The following is a 14,828-nucleotide window of genomic DNA, read 5'->3' as shown; positions in this document are numbered from 1 at the left end:
CAGCATCAAGGAAGATCAAAGTGTGGCTATGAGCCAATCGGTTTAATCCTGGAGAGTCAGGGACCGATGAGGATTGATGTCGGGCTGCAAGTCAATCAGTTTGACCCTAGTGAGTCCGAGACTGACGAGGATTGAAGTCGGACAGTACGGACGAGGATTGAAGTCGGGCTGCATGCCAATTGGTATGACTCCGGAGAGTCAGGGACCAATGATGCTTAATGTCAGACTGCCATCCAATCAGTTTGAACCCGGAGAGTAAGGGATTGACGAGGATAGAAGATGGGGTGGCTGCCATCCAATTGGATTGACCCTGAATGGTCAGGGACCGATGATAATTGAAGTTTGGTTGCCATCCAATCTAATTGAACCCGGCGAGACAGGGACTGATGAAGATCTAGTTGGGCAGCCATCCAATTGTTATGACTTTGGAGAGTCAGGGACTGATGAGAGTCAATGTCGAGCTGCAAGCCAATCGGTATGTCTTCGGCAAGCCAGGGACTGATGAAGATTGAAGTTGGGCAGTAATCCTATCTACCTGACCGTGGAGTGTAAGGGATCGACAAAGATAGAAGTTGGGCTGCCATCCAATTGGATTGACCCAGGAGGGTCAGCGACTGATGAAGATCGAACTCGGCCTGCCATTGGTGAGTCAGGGACTGGTGATTATTGACGTTGGCAGCCATCCAATTGGTATGACTCCGGAGAGTAAGGGACCGATGAGGGTCAATGTCAGGCGGCCATCCAATCGGTTTGCCCCGGACAGTAAGGTACCGAGGAAGTCAGGCAGCCATCCAATTGGTAAAACTCTGGAGAGTCAGGGACTGATGAGGGTCAACATTGGGCTGCAAGCTATTCGGCATGACCTCAGAGAGTCAGTGGCCAATGATGATTGAAGTTGGGCACTCACCCAATTGGTATGACTCCGGATAGTCAGGGACCGACGAGGGTCACTGTCAGGCTGCTATCCAATAGGTTTGCCCCCGGAGAGTCAGGGACCGAGGAAGATCGAAGCTGGGCAGCCATCCAATTGGTATGACTCTGGAGAATCATGGAAAAACAAGGGTCGATGTTATGCGTCCATCCAATCGGTTTTCCCCCGGAGAGTTGGGACCGATGAAGATCGAAGTCGGGCAGACATCCAATTGGTACGACTCCAGAGAGTCAGTGACCAAGAAGGGTCGATGTCAGGCTGCAGTCCAATACGTATGACTATGGTGAGTCAGATATCGATGAATATCGAAGTCATGCAGCCATTCAATTGGTATGACTCTGTAGAGTCAGGGACCGATGAGGCTTGATGTCAGGCTGCCATCCAATCGGTTTGCCCCCGGAGAGTCAGGGCCCGATGAAGATCAAAGTCAGGCAGCCATCCAATTGGTATGACTCAGGAGAGTCAGGGACCGATGCATATCGGAGTCGCACAGCCATCCAATTGATATGACTCTGGAGAGTCTGAGACTGACAAGGGTCAACGTCGGACTGCAAGCCAATCGGTATGACTTTGGGAAGTCAGGGACTGATGAAGACTGAAGTTGGGCAGCAATCCAATCGGCTTGACCCTACAGAGTAAGGTATCGATGAGGATAGATGCTGGGCTGCCATCCAGTCGAATTGAGCCTGGAGGGTCAGCGACTGATGAAGATCGAACTCAGCCTCCTATCGAATTGGTTTGACCCTGGTGAGTCAGGGACTGATGATTATTGAGGTTGGGCAGCCATCCAATTGGTATGACTCCGGAGAGTCAGGGACCGATGAGGGTCGATGTCAGGCGGCCATCCAATCTGTTTGCCCCCGGAGTAAGGTACCGAGGAATTCGGGCAGCCATCCAATTGGTATGACTCTGGAGAGTCAGGGACTGATGAAGGTCAACATTGGGCTGCAAGCTAATCGGTATTACCTCGGAGAGTCAGTGGCCAATGACGATTGAAGTTTAGCAGCCATCCAATTGGTATGACTCCGGATAGTCAGGGACCGACAAGGGTCAATGTTAGGCTGCCATCCAATAGGTTTGCCCCCGGAGAGTCAGGGACCGAGGAAGATCGAATTTGGACAGCCATCCAACTGGTATGACTCAAGAGAGTCAGGGACAAACAAGGGTTGATGCAATCCAATTGGTATGATTCTGGAGAGTCAGGGATAAAGGAAGATTGAATTCGGCCTGCCATTGAATCAGTTTGACCCTGGAGAGTCAGGGACCAATGATGATTGACATTTGGCAGCCATCTGATTGGTATGACTCTGGAGAGTCAGGGACCAACGAGGGTTGATGTCAGGCTGCCATCAAATCGGTTTGCCAACAGAGATTGAGGGACCGAGGAAGATTGAAGTTGGGCAGCCATCCAATTGGTTTGCCCCTGGAGAGTCAAGGACTGATGAAGATCAAAGTTGGACAGCCATCCAATTGGTATGACTCTGGAAAGTCAGAGACCGAGAAGGGTCAACATTCGGCTGAAATCTAATCGGTATGACTTCGGAAAGTCAGGGGACGATAAAGATTGAAGTTGGGCAGCCATCCAATCGGGTTGGCCCCTGAGAGTAAGGGATTGACGAGGATTGAAGTTGGGCAGCCAGCCAATTGGATTGACCTGGAGGGTCAGGGACTGATGACAGTTGAAGTTGGGCTGCCATCCAATCGGTTTGACCCCGGCAAATCAGGGACTGATGAAGACCAAAGTTCGGCAGCCAACCAATTGTTTTGACTCTGGAGAGTCAGAGACTGACGAGGGTCAACGTCGGGCTGCAAGCCAATTGGTATGACTTCGGGAAGCCAGGGACTGATGAAGATTGAAGTTGGGCAGCAATCCAATCAGCTTGACCCGGAGAGTAAGGTATCGATGAGGATAGACGTTGGGCTGCCATCCAATTGAATTGACCCTGGAGGGTGAGTGACCAATGAAGATCAAAGTTGGCCTGCCATTGAATCGGTTTGATCCAGGTGAGTCAGGAACTGATTATTATTGACATTGGACAGCCATCCAATTGGTATGACTCCGGAGAGTCAGGGACCAACAAGGGTCAATGTCAGGTTGCAATCTAATTGGTATGATTCTGGAGAGTCAAGGTTCGAGGAAGATTGAAGTTGGCCATCCATTGAATCGGTTTGACCCTGGTGAATCAGGGACCAATGATGATTGACGTTGGGCAGTCATCTGATTGGTATGACTCCGGAGAGTCAGCGACCGACAAGGGTTGATATCAGGCTGCCATCCAATCGGTTTACCCCCGGAGAGTGAGGGACTGCGGAAGATCGAAGTCAGGAAGCCATCAAATTGGTATGACTCCGGAGAGTCAGGGACCAACGAGGGTCGATGTCATGCGTCCATCCAGTCGGTTTTCCCCTGGAGAGTAAGGGGTCGATGAAGATCAAAGTTGGGCAGGCATCCAGTTGGTATGACTCCGGAGAGTCAGGGACCAAGAAGGGTCAATGTCAGGCTGCAATCCAATAGGTATGACTCTGGCGAATCAGGAATTGATGAATATTGAAGTCACGCAGCCATCCAATTGGTATTGATTCAGGGCCCGATGAAGATCGAAGTTGGGCAGCCATCCAATTGGTATGACTCTGGAGAGTCAGGGATCAATGAATATTGAAGTTGCGCAGCCATCCAATTGGTATGACTCTGGAGAGTCAGGGACTGATGAGGTTCAACATTGGGCTGCAAGGTAATCGGTATGACCTTGGATAGTCAGTGGCCAATTACGATTGAAGTTGGGCAGCCATCCAATTGGTATGACTCCAGATAGTCAGTGACCGACTAGGGTCGATATCAGGCTGCCATCCACTCGGTTTACCCCCAGAGAGTGAGGGACTGCGGAAGATCGAAGTCGGGCAGCCATCCAATTGGTTTGACTCCGCAGAGTCAGGGACCAACAAGGGTCGATGTTAAGCAGCCATCCAATTGGTATGACTTCGGAGAGTCAGGGACCAACGAGGGTTGATGTCATGCGTCCATCCAGTCGGTTTGCCCCTGGAGAGTAAGGGTTCGATGAAGATCAAAGTTGGGCAGGCATCCAATTGGTATGACTCCGGAGAGTCAGGGACCAAGAAGGGTCAATGTCAGGCTGCAATCCAATAGGTATGACTCAGGCAAATCAGGAATTGATGAATATTGAAGTCATGCAGCCATCCAATTGGTATTGATTCAGGGCCCGATGAAGATCGATGTTGGGCAGCCATCCAATTTATGACTCTGGAGAGTCAGGGATCAATGAATATTGCATTCTCACAGCCATCCAATTGGTATGACTCTGGAGAGTCAGGGACCGATGATGTTCAACATTGGGCTGCAAGGTAATCGGTATGACCTCGGATTGTCAGTGGCCGATTACGATTGAAGTTGGGCAGCCATCCAATTGGTATGACTCCAGATAGTCAGGGACCAACAAGGGTCAATGTCAGGCTGCAGTCCACTTGGTATGACTCTGGAGAGTCATGGATAGATGAATATCGAAGTCGCACCGCCATCCAATTGGTATGACTCTGCGGAGTCAGGGACCGATGAGGGTCAACATTGGGCTGCAAGTTAATCGGTATGACCTCGGAGAGTCATGGGGCAATGACGATTGAAGTAGGGCAGCCATTCAATTGGTATGACTCCGGATAATCAGGGAACATCGAGGGTCAATGTCAGGCTGCGATCCAATTGGTTTGCCCCTGGGGAGTCAAGGACTGATGAAGATCGAAGTTGGACAGCCATCCAATTGGATATGACATTGGAGAGTCAGGGACTGAGGAGGGTCAACATTCGGGTGAAAGCTAATCAGTGTGACTTTGGAAAGTCAGGGGCCGTTGAAGATTGAAGTTGGGCAGCCATCCAATCGGGTTGGCCCCAGGGAGTAAGGGATCGATGAGGATCGAAGTTGGGCTGCCATCTAATTGAATGGACGCTGGAGGGTCCCGGACCGATGACGGTTGAAGTTGGGCTGCCATCCAATTGGTTTGACCCTGGTGAATCAGGGACCGAAGAAAACCAAAGTTGGGCAGCCACCCAATTGCTTTGACTCTGGAGAATCTGAGACTGACGAGTGTCAAAATCTGGTTGCAAGCCAATTGGTATGACTTCGGGAAGCCAGGGACTGATGAAGATTGAAGTTGGGCAGCAATCCAATCAGCTTGAGCCCGGAGAGTAAGGTATCAACAAGGATAGAAGTTGGGCTCCCATCCAATCGAATTGACCCTGGAGGGTCAGCGACCAATGAAGATTGAAGTTGGCCTGCTCTCGAATCTGTTTGACCCAGGTGAGTTAGGGACCGATGATTATTGACGTTGGGCAGCCATCCAATTGGTATGACTCCAGAGAGTCAGGGACCGACGAGGGTCGATGTCAGGCGGCCATCCAATCGGTTTGCCCCCAGAGAGTAAGGTACCGAGGAATTCGGGCAGCCATCCAATTGGTATGACTCTGGAGAGCCAGGGACTGATGAAGGTCAACATTGGGCTGCAATCTAATCGGTATGACCTCGGAGAGTCAGTGGCCGATGATGATTGAAGTTGGGCAGCCATCCAATTGGTATGACTCCGGATAGTCAGGGACCGACGAGGGTCACTGTCAGGCTGCTATCCAATAGGTTTGCCCCCGGAGAGTCAGGGACCGAGGAGGATCGAAGCTGGGCAGCCATCCAATTGGTATGACTCTGGAAAGTCAGTGACCGAGGAGGGTCAACATTCGGCTGAAAGCTAATCGGTATGACTTTGGAATTTCAGGGGCTGATGAAGATTGAAGTTGGGCAGCCATCCAATCGAGTTGGCCCCAGAGAGTAAGGATTAGACGAGGATCGAAGTTGGGATGCTATCCAATTGGATAGACCCTGAAGGGTCTGCGACCGATGACGGTTTTAGTTAGGCTGCCAGTTAGACCCTGGCAAATCTTTGAATGATGAAGACCAAAGCTGGGCAACCATCAAATTGCTTTGACTCTGGAGAATCTGATACTGACGAGGGTCAACGTCGGGCTGCAAGCCAATCGGTATGACTTCCGGAAACCAGGGACTGATGAAGATTGAAGTTGGGCTGCCATCCAATCGAATGGACCCTGGAGGATGAGTGACTGATGGAGATCAAAGTCAGCCTGCCATCCAATCTGTTTGGCGACTTAGGGACCGATGAAGATCAAAGTTGGGCAGCCATCTAGTTGATTTGAATCCGGAGATTCAGGGACCAACGAGGGTCTATGTCAGGTTGCAATCCAATTGGTATGATTCTGGAGAGCCAGGGGTCGACGAAGATTGAAGTCGGCCTGCCATTGAATCGGTTTGACTCTGGTGAGTCAGGGACCAATGATGATTGACGTTGGGCAGCCATCCGATTGGTATGACTCTGGAGAGTCAGCGACCGACGAGGGTCGATGTCAGGCTGCCATTCAATAGGTTTGCCCCTGAAGAGTCAGGGACCAAGGAAGATCGAAGTTGGGCAGCCATCCAATGGCTATTACTCTGGAGAGTCAGGGACTGAAGAGGGTCAACTTGGGGATGCTTAGCCTGGAAAAAAGAAGGTTAAGAGGTGATATGATAGCCCTGTTTAAATATTTGAAGGGATGTCATATTGAGGAAGGAGAAAGCTTGTTTTCTGTAGCTCCAGAGAACAGGACCCAGAGCAATGGATGCAAGCTGCAGGAAAAGAGATTCCACCTCAAGATTAGGAGGAACTTCCTGACAGTAAGGGCTGTTTGACAGTGGAACACACTCCCTCGGAGTGCAGTGGAGTCTCCTTCTTTGGAGGTCTTTAAGCAGAGGCTGGATGGCCATCTGTCGGGTATGCTTTGACTGGGATTTCCTGCATGGCAGGGTGTTGGACTGGATGGCCCTTGTGGTCTCTTCCAACTCTACGATTCTACGATTCTATGATTCATTATGACTTTGGAAAGTCAGAGTCTGATGAAGATTGAAGTTGGTCAGCCATCCAACTGGGTTAACCCCGGAGAGTAAGGGATCGATGAGGATCAAAGTTGGGCTGCCATCCGATTAGTATAACTCCAGAGAGTCAGGGACTAACAAGGGTCGATGTCAGGCTGCCATCCAATCAGTTTGCCCCCAGAGAGTCAGGGACTGATGAAGACTGATGTCGAGCAGCCATCCAATTTGTATGACTCCAGAAAATCAGGGACTCACAAGGGTCAACACTGGGCTGCAAGCTAATCGGTATGACCTCGGAGAGTCAGTGGCCAATGACGATTGAAGTCAGGCAGACATCCAATTGGTATGACTCTGGATAGTCAGGGACCGACGAGGGAAAATATCAGGCTGTCATCCAATCGGTTTGCCCTTGGAGAGTCAGGGACTGATGAAGATCGAAGTTGGGCAGCCATCCAGTTGGTCTGACTCTGGAGAGTCAGGGACTGAGGAGGGTCAACATTCGGCTGAAAGCTAATGGGTATGACTTCGGAAAGTCAGGGGCAGATGAATATTGAAATTGGTCAGCCATCCAATCGGGTTGACCCCGGAGAGTAAGGGATCGACGAGGATTGAAGTTGGGCTGCAGTCCAATTGTACCGACCCTGGAGGGTCAAGGACCGATGAAGATTGACGTTGGGCAGCCATCCAATTGGTATGACTCCAGAGAGTCAGGGACAAACGAGGGTTGATGTCAGGCTGCAAGAGTCAGGGATGATTGACGTTGGGCAGCCATCCAATTGGTATGATTCCGGAGAGTCAGGGACCGATGAGGGTCGATGCCAGCCTGCCATCCAATCGGTTTGCCCACAGAGAGTCAGGGAACGAGGAAGCTCGAAGTCGGGCAGCCATCCAATTGGTATGACTCCATAGAGTCAGTGACCAACAAGGGTCGATGTCAGGCTGCCATCCAATCAGTTTACCCCCGGAGAGTCAGGGACTGATCAAGATCGAAGTTGGGCAGCCATCCAATTGTTATGACTCTGGAGAATCAGGGACCGAAGAGGGTCAACATTTGGCTGAAAGCTAATCGTTATGACTTTGGAATGTCAGGGTCCAATGAAGATTGAAGTTGGTCAGTCATCCAATGAGCTTGACCTCGGAGAGTAAGGGACCGAAGAAGATAAAAGTCAGGCAGCTATTCAATTATTATGACTCCAGAGAGTAAAGGACCAACAAGGGTCAATGTCAGGCTTCCATCCAATCGGTTTGCCCCTATAGAGTTAGGGACCGATGAAGACCGATGTTCGGCAGCCATCTAATTTGTATGACTCTGCAGAGTCAGGGACCAATGAGGGTCAAAACCGGGCTGCATGCTAATTGGTGTGACCTCAGAGAGTCAGTGGCCAATGATGATTGAAGTTGGGCAGCCATCCAATCGGGTTGACCGCGGGAGTAAGGCATCCACGAGGATCGAAGTTGGGCTGCCATCCAATTGGATTTACCCTGGAGCTAAGTTGAGCAGCATTCCAATTGATATGACTCCGGATATTCAGGGACCGATGAGGGTCAATGTCAGGCTGCCATCCAATCGATTTGACCCCAGAAAGTCAGGGACCGATGACTATTGAAGTTGGGTAGCCATCCAACTTGTTTCACTCTGGAGAGTCAGGGACCAATGAGGGTCAATGATGGGCTGCCATCCAATTGGTATGACCTCAGAGAGTCAGTGACCAATGACGTTTGAAGTTGGGCAGGCATCCAATTGGTATGACTCCGGAGAGTCAGGGACCAACGAGGGTCAATGTCAGGCTGCCATCCAATCGGTTTGCACTCAGAGAGTCAGGGACTGATGAAGATCGATATTGGGTAGCCATCCAATTGTTATGACTCTGGAGAGTCAGCGACCGACGAGGGACAACATTCGACTGAAACCTAGTCGATATGACTTCGGAAAGTCAGGGGCCGATGAAGATTGAAATTGGTCAGCCATCTAATTGGCTTGATCCCGGAGAGTAAGGGATCGATGAGGATCAAACTTGGGCTGCCATCCAATCGGATTGACCCTGGAGGGCCAGGGACCGATGACGATTGAGGTCGGGCTGCCATCCAATAGGTTTCATCCTGTCGAGTGAAGGACCGATGATGATCAAAGTTGGGCAGCCATCCAATTGCTTTGACTCTGGAGAGTCAGAAACCGATGAGTGTCAACGTCGAGCTACAAGCCAATCGGTATGACTTCGGCAAGTCAGAGACCGATGAAGATTGAAGTTGGGCAGCAATCCAATCGGCTTGACCCCGGAGAGTAAGGGATTGACGAGGATAGATGTTGGGCTGCCATCCAATCGGTTTGACCTTGGCAAGTCAGGACTGATGAAGATCGAAGTTGGGCATCCATCTAATTGGTATGACTCCGGAAAGTCAGGGACCAACTTGTTTCAACATTGGGCTGAAAGCTAATAGGTATGACTTTGGAAAGTTAGGGTCCGACGAAGATCGAAGTTGGGCAGCCATCCAATTGGTATTACTCTGGTGAGTCAGAGACCGATGAGGGTCAACGATGAAACCAGCATTAGCCAAAGATCCCTGGAGGGCAAATCCGGGGCCTCCTCCCCCACTGGTGGTGGTGGGGGAACAGTACTTTGAAGTGGCTAAAATTTTGAACTTGAGGTGGTACCAGGCAAGTTGCAGTACCTATTCAATTGGAAACATTTTCCAGACTCTCAGAATGAATGGGTGTATGCCAGACATGTAGACGTTCCGGACTTAATTCACTTGTTTCATGAACATTATCTTGATAAACCAGGGGGGGGGGGATTAACAAAGTAAAGATTCTAGCTCTGAGGTGGTGGAATGTCTGAATCCAGAAGTATATGGCTCTCTCATGATGGTACATATGAGGAGATATTGTAATAGGTTGATATAGAGATGTGGTAATATTTTGATATGGGAAAATAGGAGTAATGGGTTATGATAAAACAGTGCTATGGTTAAACAGAGGGAAGCACGAAGGGAGCAAGGCAAGCAGCAGAGGGGAACTGTCATCCGACTGAAATGCAGAAAGGGAACAGATGGGCAATTACTTTAGAAGTTAAAGTACAGTACAGTTGCCCCTCCATTTTTGCAGGGTATCTGATCCAGACCACCCTGTAAAAACAGAAATGTGCATATATTCAAACCCAATTGGCTTGAATGGGAGCTCACTCCCATGGGCAGCTGTGGGGGCGAGCCATAGGCACGTGCCCCATTGTTTCCTCCTCTGTTTCCATGTACATGAGAATGATGTGGATCTCAAGTCCACAGGAACAGAGGGGTGACTGTATATGGCCCTGTTGGTTCCTGAGAAAAACTTTGATGGTAAAAAAAGTAATGCCTTCCTTCCTGGGAGAGATGGATTGATAAGCGATGGAGAGATCAAACGACAAATTTAAAGAACTCTTTGTTAGGATAGAGGGTAGGCTGGGTTTGGACAAAGGGGAGCCTGGAAAGAGAATCCTTGAAGATGGGATGCTTATGGGCACAAACAAGATTTGACACTAGAGGCAAGCGAGCCTCTGTTTGAAATTCAAATTTCACTGCAGTGTTTACTTGGCTTTTCAAATCTTGGTTCACTGGTCCTGACACACATTCACACACTCGCACACTCACTCACACAGAGGGCAAGATCCTCCAAGAGGATCTTTTGCCAGAGACATCCACTCTCCTTCCACTCACAGACATATCCCAGCTTCAGTCCACAGATATCCACCAGCTTCCATCAGCTGGCTTCTGAAGGAGGACTTCCACCAGCTTATGTCCGCAAACCTCCACCAGCTTCTGCCTTACGACATCCACCAGCTTCTGAATGCAGACTCCACCAGTTTCTGTCCCCCGACATCCACCAGTTTCCACCAGGTCCATCAGCTGACATCAGCCAGCTTCAGGCTCTGGATCTCCACCGGCCTCCGGCTACAAATGAGCCTCCCTCTTAGCAAGTCCACAAAAAGAGTGAACTTGCCTTCTCCTCCAGTCCCAGAAGTGGACAGCTTCACTTTCATAGAGTGTCTTTATCCACTTGCCCCCTTGGCTCCTTTGCCTGGCATCCACCGTGGTCTGTCTGAGTGGCAACCTCCCTTGAGTCCTGGGCTGGGATGGGTCTGTGAAGACCTAGGAGCATCATGGGTTGCCATGGTGGCATGAGCCACAATGAGATTGTTGACATCGCCATGACACTGAGCTATGGCAATGTCAACAATCCCCCAACATCAGGGTCTTACTTTTTCTTCCCTATTTGGCCTTGCAATATGGCTCCAGACAATACCTCTGAAACACACCAAACAGTAGCACACAATCTTAGCTTTTGAATCAGACACTTTATACCAGTTTAACTGCTTTGACTCAGTCCTACAGTATTCATGGCTCTGTAGCTTGGTGAGGCACCAGACTCTCCAACAAACCAGGCCGCACACCTTCTGTTGTTGTTATTGGCCTTTGAGTTGATCTGGACTCATGGCGACCCTATGGATGAGACACCTCCAATAAACCCTATCTTTCACTTGTCTACTAATTTCCTGCAAGTCCATCCATCTGGCATACGGTCATCCTCTCCCTTTCCTAGCATTATTGTCTTTTCCAGTGATCCATGATTTCTTATTATATGGCCAAAGCACTTACCGTAAGCCTCAGTTTAGACGTCTTGGCTTCTCTGAGTTAATCTGTTCCAAGCCCTGTTTTGGCTGTCCATGGTCTCCTAAGCACTCTTCTCCAGCACCACATCTCAAATGAGTTGATTTTCTGTCTGCTTCCTTTATGCGTTTTCTCTGTGGTCATAATTTTTGTTTTCTTTATCTTCAGTATTAAGCCTGCCTTTGCATTTTAATCTTTGACCCTCCTTAGTAACGGTCCCAAGTCTACGATGTCTTCTGCCATTATTATGGCATCATCCGCACACCTTAGATTGCTGGTATTCCTTCCTCCTAGTATCTTCACTCTTCCTTTTGATTCCAGCTCTGCTTTTCTTACAATGTTTTTGGCATATAAATTGAACAAGTAGGGTGGTAGGATGCAGCCTTCCCCTGATCCCTTTGTCAACTGTTTTACTGGAATAATATTCCTTCAAATTAAGCTGCTTCTGAGAGCCTTGTCCTCAGATTGTGCTGAATGTTGGCATCGAAAGTGGGCCAGAAAGTTTTGTTTTGTTTTCATAAATTCAGAGAGCCAACATCTCTGACTTCAGGTCTAAGAGTGGCCTCTTGTCCTTACTAAACCAAAAATCCCAGGCTTCTGTAGGAGAGTCATAGCAGTTCAAGTGGTGTCAAACTGCTTTAATTCTACAGTGCGGCTACACTCTCAGTGGAAGAAGGGGTATTGATGCTCTGGGTGCATTTGTACCTCCAACTGTCCTAGTATGGCAGAGACAGTCCCAATTAATCCTCAATTGTCCCACTTTTTTTGGGGGGGGGGCTGCTTTTAAAATGTCCAAGTTTATTTCCTCCACCCACTTTCCCCCTTTGTCCCCTGCTTATGATTGGTTACTCTGAACTTAAGAAGGAGAAAAATCTGGTTGAAAGGCAGACCAGAGAGATGGAAATCTCATCTGAGTTTGCTTTTATTATCTGTCATTTTAATAATAATAATAATAATAATAATAATAATAATTTTATTTATATACCGCTTTTCCACAGATCAAAGCGGTATACAAACAATTAAAAAACCATAAAACATTTTAGAATTGCATTTTGTTTTTTTTTTTTTTGGCATCTGTCTGTGTCTTCTACTGCATGTTATATGTCCATTGTCAAACTCTTCTGATGACTGGTATGACGGGCATGTTATGCCCATCCTGAACTCTTCTAATGATGAGTAGGATGCAACATTTGAAATGTGTATGTATAATAAACTGAAATCCCCCCCTCAAATCAGACACAGACTACATCTGAACTGCAGAATTACTGTGGGCCTGAACAGACAGGCCAAAATAAAGCTGCTTCAGGTCACTTTGCAGGTATGCTATTTAAATGATACTTGCGTCCTAAGAGGCCGGAAGCCATGCCAAAGCTGCGCTCCAGTCCTAAGGACTGGGATGCAGCTTTGGCACAATTTCTAGCCTCCTAAGATGCAAGTGTCATTTAAACAGCATACCTCCAAAGTGACCCAAAATGTTTTTCAAACTGGTATTCAAACGGACAAAATAATCTCTTCTCTCTAATATTCATACACTCTTCATTTATTTACTTCCAATTTTATTTCACAAAAACTTTAGACGTTCCTTTTCTAATCACAAATATATCTTGTATTTCAAATCCAGCAGAACTGATAATTTCCTTTTCTGACTTAATATATTCTGTAAATGGATCCCATGTTTTTCTGAATATTTCCACTTAATCATTTCTTCCCAAATTAGACAATTTATCTAAAGAAGCTAATTCCCTAACCGTGTATTTGTGAGTGGGGCATGTGTATATGGTGTGGGTGTATGTGAGGTGGATGTAGGGGGTACTTGTGAGTGGGGTATCTATCTATGGTGAGTGTGTTTGTGAGTTGGTGTGAGTGGTGTGTGCGGGGGGTGTTAGTGAAGGGTATGTGTGTACGGGTGTGGGTGACGTGTGGGTGTATGTGTTTGTGAGTGGTGTGTGTGAGTGGGGTATGTGTGTGTGATGTGTGTGTGAGTGGTGTGTAATGTGTGTGTGTGTTTGTATGGTGGATGTGTAGCTGGGTGTGTCTGGGAGTTGGTGTACGTGTGTGTGTGTGTGTGTCAGAATCCAGGTTGGTTCTGCTAGGATAGGTGTACTGGATTTTAGATATGTGTGGTGGGATAGTTTGGCATTCCTTTGTATGCACAGAGGGTGTTAAATCAGGCGGTCAGGCTGGGTAGCTTTTTCCTGGCCTTGAGTGTCTGGTTCGCTCCTGTCTAGGCAGAATGGAATGCATGGCTGCTGTTGTTTTTTCTTTTGCAGTGTCAAGCTTCTAGCCCAGTAGTGCTTTTTGGAATGGCAAAAAAGAGGGCTGGTGGGGGATATGTAACCATTAGGTTTAGAGGTGGGAATGTAGTTTTGTGGCCAATTTAGTGGGAGGGTTTTTAAGATTCTGGGGTTTGATATAATGTATTGGGGCAGGGAGTGGTCAGTTTCAGCTTAAATGCTGACTTGTCAACTTCTATACTCATGTACCCACTAAAGTTCTTTGGTTTTGATTCATCATCAAAGGCTGGTTGTTTGCATTGAGAGCTAAGTTGCAAAGTTCTGACAGTTTGTATGGTGGATGTGGGGGAGAGTTGGTGAGAGTGGGATATGTGTGTATGGTGGATGTGTGGGTGGATGCCATTGAACTATTCAAAGGGTCTCAGGATTCAGCTTACATATTCCATTATGTAGAGAGATCTTGTACCACCTTTGAGACTAACTGAAAGAAAGAAGTTGGCAGGATGAACCTTCCTAGACTTCAGTCTATTTCCTCAGATGCATTTGGTGGAGTGGAAAGCCAAGGACAGACCTATATATGCCATTAGTCCAGGGGTAGGCAACCTGCGGCCCGCAGGCCGGATGCGGCCCGGCGAGGCATTGGGACCAGCCCCAGCCCGGTCCTGCCGCTGATTGCCGCCGGGGCCTTTGGGGGCCAATTGTCTATAGAAACCTCAGAAACATGCATTTATATTAACATTTTTTAAAAAATCAGCAAATTTTTTCGCGTGTCCTCCATTTTTTTTTTAAAAAGTGTCTTCCATTTGAAAATTTTGTCCTACATTTGTCCTGGTTTATTTATATATTTAATTTTTTTAAAAAAATTATTTCATTATTTATTTTTTGGCTTCGGCCCTCCAGTTGTCTGAGGGACAGCAACCCGACCCCCGGCTCAAAAAGATTGCCTACCCCTGTCTAGGAATCTATGTATTCCTGCATGGCAGAAGAAGTGGATGGACTGGATGGCCCTTCGGGGTCCCTTCCATTTCTAGGACTCTATGTATTCCTGCATGGCAGAAGAAAGGGATGGACTGGATGGCCCTTGGGGGTCCCTTACATCTC

The sequence above is a fragment of the Sceloporus occidentalis genome, unplaced genomic scaffold (genome assembly GCF_023333645.1).
Source record: "Sceloporus occidentalis isolate IW3139 unplaced genomic scaffold, rSceOcc1.0.p SCAF_1, whole genome shotgun sequence".
Classification (NCBI taxonomy): Eukaryota; Metazoa; Chordata; class Lepidosauria; order Squamata; family Phrynosomatidae; genus Sceloporus; species Sceloporus occidentalis.
The sequence above is the reverse complement of the archived record's forward strand: the minus strand, read 5'-3'. Positions refer to the sequence as shown.